The 13,610-nt window shown below is 32.5% G+C and overlaps 1 pseudogene; it reads right to left on the minus strand.

Annotated features, from left to right (window-relative positions):
• Positions 1-9,197: 9,197 nt before the first annotated feature.
• On the minus strand, positions 9,198-10,024 carry LOC126008885 (40S ribosomal protein SA-like; annotated as a pseudogene).
• Between the last annotated feature and the right edge of the window lie 3,586 nt (positions 10,025-13,610).

Consider the following 13,610-nt stretch of genomic DNA (forward strand, 5'->3'; position numbering starts at 1 on the left):
ATAGATATAGCTTACATTTTTATTTATTTTGTTTCATAGTTAAAATGCCTAATCCTTAACATCAAATTGTTTTAAAATTACTTCAAACATTTAATTCTTTAATTGATCTATTGGGAATCTGGAAATTTAAGGAACACAATTATTAATAAATGTGTAAGCATTTTGGGGGTATACAGTCAATTGTGTTCAGGGGTTATTCCTGGCTCTGTGCTCTAAAATCACTCCTGGCATGCTCAGGGCGACCATATGGGTTCATGAGGGTCAAACCCCATTCAAGAGTGTGAAAGACAAACTCTATAACCCCAGTGGTATAGCTCTAGCCCCTAAGTGTAGCACTTTTTAACTTTAGTATTATCAGTAAAGTTTTCTGTTGAAAGGCCAGAGCGATACCACAGCTGTTAGGGTGTGTGACTTGCACATGACTAAACTAGGATTGATTCCCGGCATCTCATATGGTCTGCTGAGCCTGCCAGGTGTAATTATTGAATGCAGAACCAGGAGTCACCCCTGAGCACTGCTGGGTGTGGTCCAAAATTCAAGCAAACAAAATATTACAGAATATGTATTAAAGCAAATGATTTAGTCATAATGGTATACTTTTCTTCTTTTCTATGCATATAAAGCACTGTACTTCTAAGATAATACACATTCTAAAGAATTTATCTTTAAAAATGAAAAAAAAATGGTGGCGCAAAAGAGGGTGTTTGTTTTGTAAGCGGCTGACCCAGAATGGACCTCCGTTCGATCCTTGGCATCCCCAAGCCAGGACGATTTCAGAGCTCACAGCCGGGAGTAACCCTAGAGTGTCACCGGGTGGGGCCCACAAAACAAAAACAAACAAACAAAAAGTGAGGATTGGACCAATAGTACAGTGGATAGGGTTCTTGCCTTGCACACAATAATCTAGAAATGATCCCTGAGTTAGGAGTGAGTTATGAGCACTACTGGGTGTGTTCCCACCCTAAAATATTGGTATTTTGTAAAAATTACATTTAAAAATGTTTAATTTGTAATTATTATTTAAATAATAATAACTTTAAATTAATGTAAATCATAGCAAATATAGATATGCGGTAATTAGATGAAACCAGCAGAAATTTAGTAGCTATGCCAATAAAACTTACTGACCATGGGGCGGAGGAGTACATGAATATTTTTTTCCTTAAAGATTTATTAATGGCAGGGAAGGCATGTTTATTACCACAGTGGGACCCAAGAACAAAATAAAAATTTAATGCTATATATTTTAGATGCCAGAGTTGAACACTTATTTATGTAAATAAGAATAAACATGTTATATATAATCAAATGGCTTAAATTTCTTTATTTACATAGGTTAAATCATAAAGCAATCAGAATTCAGAGTATTCAGATAAATAATATATTATTTGATTTGGTTTAGAGTAGAAGGATTGAGTTCATAAATACATGTAAAGAATAGGGTCTAGAGAGTTAATAGAACTCTACATAGGCCGAAAATGGGGGACAAGTAGTCAGTGCTACCAATAAATTGCTGAGGTTTCTTCAAACTTTTGGAGATGGAACATGTCAGAGTTTTGTTTGTATACTGTTCTTGACTTGTCTTTGACATGTAGGTGGTAAACCTAACCAGAAAATGTCAGAGAACTGAAAATCAATTGTTACAATTGTAGAATACAAATAGGATACTAGTTGATTCATCTAACTTCTGAGAAGATAAAATAGCTTAGCAATAAATAGAAAGTGCAAAAGTAAATTATATATCTGCAAGTTTGTTGAATTGCAACAAAATGTACAGTCAAACCATTTTCAAAAAATGAACAGAGCTGAAAAATTTACACACTTGAAAACACTTTAATTTGGAAAAAGATAAAGACAACAAATGAATCAGGCAGCTTACAACACTTACCATAATTCAGGTGCTCCTGCTAGTTAATGAAAAGTAGTAGAATCTATTTCAACATCATCATTTTTAGAATTAGTTTAAGTATTGTTTGATATTCAAATGAATAGTAGCAAATTTTTTAATGAAGATCTGTGTATCAACAATTTCTAACTGCTTTCTCACATTGACTTAACCAATTTCCTTCAGGAGTCTATTCTGATGAATCACTCTCATTAAAATTGTCAATACCATTGAAACATAACTTAATCACTTTTTCAGTTGTGACTGCTTGCATATGTTTATTTTGGGTTTTTTTAAATATTCAATATATTGAAAAATGTGCCTCATTTTCTATTAGGATACTTATTTTACAAACTATAATTTCCTCCCTGATTATAAACTACAATAATATTTTTAATGTGTTTTGGTGCTAAATCTGAGCAATCGAGGCTATGCATAGAAAAGTCTATGTCTCAAAATAGAACTAATAACACCATTTATTTGAAATAGGAAAGACTCAATGTTTTATTGATCACTAATGCCATCTTATGGCAGCAAGACAAGAATATAAACGTTTTTCAAACTATAATGAATGACCATGAAGTAAATTAGTGTTTTCTGTTCTATTCATAGATCTGAAAGAATATTATAGAATTAAATAATTTGTGTCTTATAATATATTTTGTTATATTGTAGAAGCAGTTTTATGCATTTATTTTTTATCAATTTATTTCTATCTTTTTAAAAGTTTTGAATAATTTATACAGTTTTGAAAATTAAAAACCTTTTGGGAACTATAGATCTATAATGATGCACCCGTTTGTTTATCTTTATTTCAATAATTCCCACATAAAGATTTTCTTCTAACAAATTAATTTATAGTCTTTCTAGAAAATTAGTTCTGTGCTCCCTTTACCTTCATTTAATCTCTTACATGAGGAAATTTTTGCTATCGCTGAATTATTGGAGCTATCATTACATAACAAAATAATGAGTAAATATTACTTTTCTTGTTGATGTTTTGATTCTGAACATCTATTTTCTTCCAAATCAAATCACAATTAAGTATAGCTATTTAAATTCTATTTGCTTCTGTAATTTTTATATGAATATAATCAACAGGGCCTCTGAGTCACCTAGAAATTTTATATTACTATATATTTTGAAATATTAAATAAGTAAAAATTATTTTTTTAGTTTTTATTAAACATAAATTTTCATAAAGGCATTGTATTATTTTTACTTTTGTTTCAATACCTGGCACTGCTCAGAGATCATACCTGGCCTGGTGATGTCAGAGTCTGAAAGTGTTATAACTACAGTGCGATATTCTCCTTGGGATATTTTGGAATTAACATTTGCCATGAAAGTAAAATAATTTTAAGTATTGAAATTTTATTTTTTCAAAATATTTCACAATGTTTGTATACCTGTTTTTGTGAATGTACGACAAATATACTCTTTAGTATCTTTCCTAAAAATTATATACTAGCTACTGGAACATGAAATAATATATATTTCTCAATATATTCTTCTGATATTTAACTCTTTAATTTTAGTAAAGAAAGTATATGAATAACATTATATAAATAAAATAAACTTACTCAAATATGATAGTGACTTATAGTTATGCAAAAGCTTCTCTTGACATTCGGTAACAAAATGTTTTGTGTTTTCTCTTATAATTACTTTAAGATTCATCATAAAGGAGTTTTTTAAGGGTTTTGACTGTTCCTATTAACTAGCTTTTGGTCACATTTGAAGATAAGGGACAGGAGGACAACATAATGACAAAAATCTCTCCTTTGCAAAGATGAAGTCATAATTTCAACACTTGGACTTACCCACATGCGCCAAAAATAGCTCTATTGACATACATCACTGATATGAAGTATGTGATCCTAAGCCCACAACCAGGTGTAGGTAAGCACCAAAACTAATATTTGCAAATGGGATGCCCAGAAAATGTGACATCATGAGCACTACAACAAAAATGTGCATATACACTATAGGTAAATGAGTACCATCCTAGGATAGCACCAAAATTAAGTGCATGAATAACAACAGTAAGTGTGCGAGCACTACCAATAAATGTAATCACAGGCTTTACAACAACAGCAACAAGAGTATGGAACAAGGGAAAAATAAAAACAAAATAAAATCAATACAATCAATCTTTTCACATGCAATGTTACTTTAACTTGTATTTTTAAATATCTCAAGTATGTCTTTTGTTAGGTTTTTTAAGGGTTTTTAAGGGAATTTATAGAGACAAAAAAGGAATAGACTGTATTTCACAAAAAGGTAAACTAAATGGGAATATTTATATAATGGTACAGACTTGATCATTAGCATAATCAACAACAGACTATGGGGTTTTGTTGTTGTTCATTTGTTTTAAACCACAGCTGGTCCTGCTCAGGGGTTACTCATGGATTGGCATTCAAGAATCTCTCCTAGTTGTGCTAAGGGGGCTATATAGAATGCTGGGGATCGAACCTCGGTTAGCCGTAGGCATTGCAGACATAATGCCTACAGCACTATCAGTCTGACCCCAGAACCCTGCTTATTTTACTTGAAATCATTAATAGGCTTTTTTAATATTTAAAACTTTAAAATGAATTCACTTAATTGTAATTTTTATTTTATGCATATTATTTTACTGTTGTATATGATATATTCTCTGTGCCACAAAATGGTGCAAGAGAAATAAGAGTTAACTTCTTCCCATATTGCATATACAATGTAGCTTAAAATTTAATGTGCAGAAAACATAATTTACAGAACTGCAATAAATCAGAGCATTACTGTCACAGGACTTCAGATTGCAACTGTAATATTTTGTTATGAATTATTCTAGAAACTTTTTATAGAGAATATAAAATTAAAGAGGGATTTAGAATAATGAACAGAAAAATTGTATAAAATCATTGTTTATATATGTTGTACTAATAGAATATTATATTTAGTGCTATTCTAATATATATCTCAAATTTAAAAGCTGAAATTTATGTTTTATTATTTTATTGTTTATTATATATTTACTTAATTCTGATTTAGGGACCATACCTTAGTGGAGTGAAGTGCTTACTCTTGACTCTGCCATGTTCAGAGGCTATATGCAGTGTAAGGGATTGAATCCTGGTTGCCCATTTGCAAGGCAAACATCCTATCACTGTAATATCTATCTTCCCACTTGACCTTTTTTCAAATAGATTTCCCTTTAAAGTCTATCTTCTATATCAACAATGGCATAATTAACAATAAAAATTAAAGTATTTCTCAAAATATTTATTTGAAAGAACTGAAACAGTATCTATGATTAACTGTTGTGAATATATAGAACATTTTATTTATCTATTTGGTCTATTTATTTATGGGAAACCGAGAATCTGTGTTTACATCCTATGAGATTTCAATACATCTTAAATGACCTTAGTTTATGATCTTTAATATTATAGAATTGGGGCTCATCCATAGTCCAGCAAGTAGGGAGTGTGTCTTGCACTTACTTGGACACCTGAAATTGATCCCTGGTATGCTTATGGTCCATGAGCCATACCAGGAGTGGTTTCTAAGTACAGAGCCAGGAGTGGTTTCTGAAGTACAGAGCCAGGAGTAAGTTCTGAGTTTACCTCTGGGAGTAGTCCTTCAACAATATAAATAAATAAATAAATAAATAAATAAATAAATAAATAAATAAATAAAATATTTAATTCATTGAAATTTCCTTCTAGGGATAATTTTATACATTTGTGAGGTGGGTGGGTGTGTAAAATCACTTTTTGGGACATTGATCAAAGATAATTTAAACATTGTTGCGAAGAAGGTATATTTCTTTGTGCCAGGGCATACCTAAGCTTTTAGGGGGGCTCAGCCCACCAGATGTATCCTCAGATTTTCCTGGTGGGTAGAACTAATTTAACTCCCATGGGGTTCCTCAAAAGGCCCGCTGTGGATGCCTTTTTCCCCTGCGTGAATGGTTGACAAATTTCCAGAGATGGCAGCCAGTATTTGACTATCTCTCCTTTGTATATATCAAGCAAAATATTGGCCTCTATCAAATAATTTGGCTCAGAAATTCTAGCACCAAAGTTTATTTGAGAACTCCCCTTTCTGAATATAGCCAGCCCTAAAAGCAAAGACAATGTTTCTCTCTTTTTCAAATATGTCCTTTGCAGCTGCAGTTTCTGGTAATCAAGGGCATAACCAGAATGCAGATCTTGACTATTGACCCTCCTTTAGAAAAAGGGAAGCTCATTTCTGGGGATTTGGCTCCTCTCTTCACTTAACCTCTAAAACAATAGAGTCCAGTCTAATAAAGATCAAGTTCCTAGATATTTTCTACTCCCTCCTAATCCTAATTTTGCATTTAAAGTTTGCAAAGAGTTACCTTGAGTTGTGACCTTCTCGTTTGTACCTAGAATTTTTACAGTCACACCATAGTTTAGGAATTGTTACTGTTGTACTATGCTTTGTAATTATAATTATTCTTTACCTCTGGCTAATTTTACCCCTATAAATTCCCCTGCTCAAAAAATTAAACTTGTCGCACTCTGCCAGAAGATGTGTTGACCCTAGATACTCTGTGTGGTTTCATTATTTCATATTTCATATTCGGCCGCTCGTGTTACCCGATTTTTCTCTCGTGAAAGATTGCTCCCCACTAGAGATGCTGGGACGCAAGATGTCTGCAGCACTTTGAAGTGTGATGTCATTTTTATGTTACTTTTATATAAAAAGGAACCTTTTTTTTTTTCCACAGTAAATGCTTCCTTTACAAACCACTCAATCTTTAAAGAAACATGGAATAGCCAGGGGGAAAATTACTTTGATATTTTAAAGAAAGTAAATACTTAATAAATATTTAAATTGCCCCTTTCTCTCCAAATTATAGATTTGGCTTAGCAATAAAAAGAAAGGATATAATTTGATTGCCAGAAAAATTACACTGTACTTTAGATCTACCTTAGAATGATAGTCTTTTTTGAGTAATTCCAACAAGACATAAGGGTGACTGCATCAGGATAAGAAAGAAAATTGCTTCCATCATTGTTTAGTAATATTCATAAAACTGGCTTACATTCATAAAGCACAAGAATTACTGGGAATAAATATGTCCACTGGATCTCATTGAATCACAATTTAAAATAGTGCTTTAGTAATAATTTATCTTACTACTGCATAAAATATTTCACATATGTATGAAATGGCATTCTATTTACCCCAAAGCTTGGACTTCATTATGTCCACTGCTAGTTCATAGCCTGTTTAATCTTCACTTGCCACTTATCATGTTATTTATTATTTATCATTACATTTTATAAATTAGAGTAGGATAAGAAAAATTTTGAACAATTGTGGAGTTTGATAGTTACATTTTACAATTATGGTCCTGATTAGCAAGGAATCAAGTGAATATTGGATGTAAAAGAAATTCTTATATCACATTACACATTAATTCTTAACAATGAAGGGGAAATAAAAACTGTATAGTAAAGAAACTCAGTAAAAACCTTTAATCAAGTTACCGAAATTAACATTTTGAATAATAACTCTCTTATGATACTCCTGAAAAAAATAGCATATCCCATATACTTATTAAAACATTAGACAACTCAAATGCCTGAGCATTCTACCAAAACTCTATATGTTTAAAAAATACTCAATACCGATAAAGATGGATAAATTTTGACTATGGATTGTGAATTGATAATAGCTCAATATTAATACTAAATTTTGTGTCTTGGATCATTGCTATTAAAAAAAGTAGATGATTATATCTATTTATTTCTCTTCTTTTCTTTTCTTTCTTTATGGGCTATGTCATGTTTCTTATCTCAAGACCATGGCAGTTTTTTTTGTTTTTTTTTTGTTTGTTTGTTTGTTTGTTTGTTTTGTTTTGTTTGTTCTGTTTTTTTTTTTGTACTGATGGAATGTTTCATTTTCTTTTTCCTCCACCCCTCAAATCGATGATAAGAGCCTCTAGAGGGACTCTGCCCACTTTCGGAGTATTAGACTTTTACCCCAGTTTACTACTTTTCTCTTCTTCAAACCAAACTATGCAAATTTAACTAGCTAGGCCTGCATCCCAGTTAGAGGGGGAAATTAGGGAGGCACCTAGACCAATCAAATGCAAAACTACTATGTAGTAGGATAGGTACATAGGGGACCACATATTCTAGCAGCCCTGGGGGTGAGGGAAGAGGATACGGGAGATAGGACAAAAACGGAGATGTAGGGAGGAAAATTTGGTGATGGGAATCCCCCAGATGTTATGTAAATATTTAACTAAAATATTATTGTCAACAACATGTAAACCACTATGATCAAAATAAAAATTATATTATTTAAAAAAAAAGTAGATGATTTCTAGAAAATGTGTTTTTACATACGTATGTGTAGAAAAATAAAGGATATAATACGTGCAAATTATATTTGAATTAGTGTTCTACGGTATACTGCAGGTATCTGTATTAGTCTTATAAATTTACTATAAGTTTAAAATTATTTCACTTAAAATTAATATTCTAAAATTAAAACATTTATGTCTTATTAATATATGCCTTACTAAAAATAAAAGATTCCAAAAGTAGTTATGAAATACTCCCTTGATGTCCTCTCATATTTATTTGAAGGCTAAGATGCACATTTTCTATATATCCATCATGGTAAAAAGATGGTTACATTAGTACATATCTAGCATATTTTGCTCTGAATTTTTACATATATTCTTTGACGACATTATTTTGCTTTTTATTTTTCTACATTCAGTGATGCTCAAATTTTATGCCCAGCTCTGTACTTAAGGATTAGTCCAGATGATGTTGAGGATACCATATGGGGTGCCCTGAATATAAATCAGATTGGCTACATGCAAGGCAAGTGACCTACTTGATGTACTATTGCTCTGTTCCCAACTAAATTACTCTGGAATTGTGTCAATTCATTAGGAATGTCTCTGCAAGTTGATACTTGTTGTTGTTATTGTTGTTTTATTTTGTTTTGGGCTACACCATGTGACGCTCAGGGGTTACTCCTGGCTATGCGCTCAGAAATCGCTCCTGGCTATGGGGAGCATGTGGGACGCCAGGGATCCAATTCAGGTTCGTTCTGGGTCAGCCCTGTGTAGGCCAACGCCCTACAGCTTTGCTATCACTCCGGTCCCACTTTTTTTTTTTTTTTTTTTTTTTAAGAGCCAGGAGTAACCCCTGAGCACTGCCGGGTGTGACCCAAAAATACCAAAACAACAACAACAAACAATACAAACCAAAACAAAATTTATTTTTCATCAACCTGATTTCCATTCCTATTTCAGTCTAGAAAGAACAGCTTAAGACCATTCAGTGGTGGTTCCTACCCATTCAGTGGCCTGAGCTGTGGGAGCTGCAGACCAGTCTTTTGTGGCATGTTGTGAGCTCCAATCTTCGGTAGGGTAGGGTATTGCTGAATTGGTATGGAGAGCACCTGCACCCCTTCAGTCCAGTCTGCTACCTCAGGTTGGAGCGTCCATTTGCCCTGGAATTCCTCTTGGTCACAGCTTTCTCATCAGCAGCCTGCTCTTCCTTTTCAATCTCCTCGGGATCTCTGTGGAAGTAGAGATCAGGCATGACCTGCCATGTGTGGTCCCGGGAAATGGTGCCTCAGATTCACAGAACTTCTCGGCCCAGCATCTACCTCATGAGACCCACAGAGTGAGCTCCCTTGTTGTTGCAAGGGATGACAATGTCCACATAATGCAGACAGAACAATTGCAGGCAAATTAACATAAGGGGCTGTGTGGGGCTGGTGGTCGGCCCTGAAATCAGTAACCATTAAAAGTTTCTGCTTCAGGAAAGCTACCTGGATTTGGGTAATGAAAGTTTCGGGCCTGAATCAGCCAGCAATTGGAGTGGCTCCGGTGGCAGCAGCAAACTTCAGCACAGCTCCCTGGCCAGTATTCCTGGATGAGATCACATTAACACCAGCTGGGTTTTCAGTGGCTACAAAGGCACGAGCTGCCAGCAAAAGCTTCTTCCAGGTTCTCTTCAAAATAATGATATAGATATCATCACTTTTCCACTGTTGCGTCTGTAAGACCAAATTAATGCCACCTAAGCTGGGGACTGCGGCAAGGAATAGGAGGACATCCTCCTTCTTCATTTGTAGGACATCCAAGGCTCCGGACGTTGTGAATTTCCCTTAAGTCATACCAGAAACTGAGAAAAATACTGTGAGGAAAGCAATTTTACTTTCTTTATTATTTTAGTTTTTAATTTAATTAATTAAATTTTAATTTAATTTAACTTTCTTTTATTTTTTAGTTTTTTAATTTGATTTAAATATCCCAGCCACCAAACAACTAACTTTGATGAGCTCCAGCAAACTTTTTATATAGTTTCACCTTCATTTATTTATTTATTTTAAATAATAATATATTTAAACACCATGATTACAAACATGTTTGTAGTTGGGTTTCAGTCATAAAAAGTACACCCCCCCTTTCACCAGTGCAACCTTTCTGTCACCAATGCCTCCCCAACTCACTCATTTTACTTGCTAATATTATAAAATTTTACACTTTTCACATCTTTATGAGAGTTTAATGAAAACGTGCCCTACTTAATGATAGTAAAGCTTTTCTAACTTTTCTTTTTTCTAAATTATTCTTTATAATGCAGGGATTTTATTTCTGATTTTATGTGAGTGTTTAATGCATTATACATTTAAAATATTTATAATTATATAATTATAATATGACATAATATATAATATATATAATTATATATAATATACCTATATATAAGTATATTTTATATATATTATTTAAACACCTTGATTACATACATGTTTGTGTTTGGGTTTCAGTCATGTAAAGAACACCACCCATCACCAGTGCAACATTCCCATCACCAATGTCCCACATCTCCCTCCTCCCCACACAACCCCTGCCTGTACTCTAGATAGGCTTTCTATTTCCCTCATACATTCTCATTATTAGGATAGTTCAAAACATAGTTATTTCTCTAACTAAACTCATCCCTGTTTGTGGTGAGCTTCATGAGGTGAGCTGTATCTTCCAGCTCTTCTCTCTTTTGTGTCTGAAAAGTATTATTGCAAGAATGTCTTTCATTTTTCTTAAAACCCATAGAACCCTATGAGGTGCTAGGGATCAAATCTGGGTAAGAAATGAATAATGCAAGGCCCCTACCTACTAAACTATCACTTCATTCTCCATCTTTGATTAAATTTTATATAAAAAGTTTCTCTGTGAGAAAATAAGATTTCAGCATTAAATTAATAAACCATTTTAGAATTCACACCCAGTGACACTGAGCTGTGTGCATAAGAAAAGCACTTGCACAGATTACTAGTATTCAAAATTCACTCTTCAAAATTAAAAAAAATATTTAAAATTAAAAGATAGCTATTTAAAAATTGAAGATCACTGCTCTTCAAAAATTCTTGCCCTAGTGTTGCAAGCCTAATAATTAATAATTTAGTATCTGCCCAATACCACAATTCTGGGATCCCAGTGTTCTGGAAATTAAACTTAAAACCTCATCCATACTAGAAATGTGGTCTCTCACTTTAAACAATATACTTGTCATTTAATTTAATTTTAATTTAAAATATCCATATCAATTAATACTGTTCACAATATATGTAATTTAGCATTTAAGTTCAATCATAACCTGAATAGATCTATTAGTGGTTTATAGCAAGAAAGTTTAGCTATTGGTTCACTTCTCTGTGTTTTGAAAGGTCACTCTAAAGGTTTCAATATTTTTTTCCTGATTGAGAGACACTGCAGTTGCTGACTAAAATGGCATTTGAAGACTAAAGAGGATGATTGAGTAGAACTTTCTATAAATGTTTTCTTTTATGGTCATATTCTCATAGTCTTTGACAGCTCACTGTCCTCTAGAGTTAATATCAATTTCTATACATTATATCTTTATTTTTTCTTTTCTCAATATTAAAGGAATTGTAAAAATATTTTATATTTTTTGATTTTATGTGCTGGCTGTGCTCAGGGCTTACTGTTGTCTCTGTGTGAATGGATAAATTATGGTAGTATTTAGGAGATTATTATGTGTGGTACTGTGAATCAAATCTGTTCTGCCATGTGCAGTGTAAATTTCTTACTCATTGTACTCTCTTTTGAACCAATAATTATATATTTAAAAAACAATTTTAAGGTAATATAGAAAATAACAGCAAATTGCAAAAGCAAATCTGGCTAGTTCCTGAAATAAAATACCATACTAAAAATATATCTGCATTAACATTCAAAAGAAATCTGAGATATTGAATTTTTTTCTGGTTAGATATATCAATATAACACCACTTGATAGTTAAAACTATTCAGCAATTAATGCATATTATTGATTTTCACAACTCTAGGGATGAAAATAATTGAAAAAGACCCATGCCTGCCAGCTTTAATATTTAGCTTTTAGAGCTACATTTTTTAAATAGAAGATGATTATCTCTGTAAGATACAAGTATGACAAATACACTCAAGATAAACAGAATGTTGAACAAGAAACATTATAGGATATTTAACTTTCTTCACAATAGTTGCAAATGAGTGCTTTAATTTTGTATCCTTTATTTTGTTTTCATTTATAAATATACTTTCTTAAACATATAAATATACATAATAAGTTTGGATTTGTTATTGATTACTTGTAGGTGGATGATTGGTTGAACACTTAAATTGAACAACAGACATTTAAAAGTTATTTAATGGATCTCTATTGTGTCACCTGGAAAAGTCTACTTCTTGTCATTATAAATTTTAATTGTGCTGGAATTTGAAGGATATTATTGAATTTGATAATTTACTTATAAAATGTGTAAAATACAAGCTATAAATCATCACTTTAGTTTACTTATTTGAACTGAGCTGGCACTTAGAACATTTTATAATGCCAGATTTGTGTGAATTTGAATATGTAAAGTTAAATAGACAACTGTTTAAGAAGATATATAGATGGCACTATATCCAAGAGGATATTTCACACATAGATTATTTGATTCTTGCCATTTTGATCACATTGCTATGGTATTGTTCTGTTTTTATTTACTTTGCTTGACATTATTTCAAATGTGTAGGTAAGTTCATAATTCTTTCTCTTCAGACCAGGTAATTTCTCAGCTGCTATTCCTTCTACAGTGTATTTCCTTTGGGTCTCTTTTCCTTTCCTTGAATTTCTATAATTTGAGATGGTTTTCTTTTGCTTTTGTGTATTAAAAATGCCTCACATTTTAATCACTTTTAAAAATCTATCTTCTATTAAATTTCTATTTTGTTTTGTTTTGCTTTGCTTTGCTTTTTAGGCCACACCCCAGAAGTGCTTAGCTTTTACTTCTGACTCTGTTATTTATGAAATTATTCTTGGTGGTGGTAAGGAACCATCTATGATGCCAGGATTGAAACTCTAGTCCATCCATTTTCATAGGCTTTATTGATGACATTGTGTGCTTTGTCTTAGAGGGTTTGTTGATTAAAATATTTGTGCTTTTTTTAATCAACTGTTGAGTCACCACAGCATTCATTATATCTCCATTATTTTCCAGTTGAATGAAATGTTAAAATTTTCCATCAACTTTGTTTGGTTTATTGAATCTCCCTTCCTATGCTTTCCTCACCTAGACTGTTACTCTGAGACCATTATCCTTGGGTAACATCCAAAGTTCTTGTTGTAGGATTTTTTCAGGGCCTCTGTCCCCATTTGTTGGTGTGGGGGTGATTTATTTC

Source organism: Suncus etruscus, chromosome 5 (assembly GCF_024139225.1).
Source record: "Suncus etruscus isolate mSunEtr1 chromosome 5, mSunEtr1.pri.cur, whole genome shotgun sequence".
Classification (NCBI taxonomy): domain Eukaryota; kingdom Metazoa; phylum Chordata; class Mammalia; order Eulipotyphla; family Soricidae; genus Suncus; species Suncus etruscus.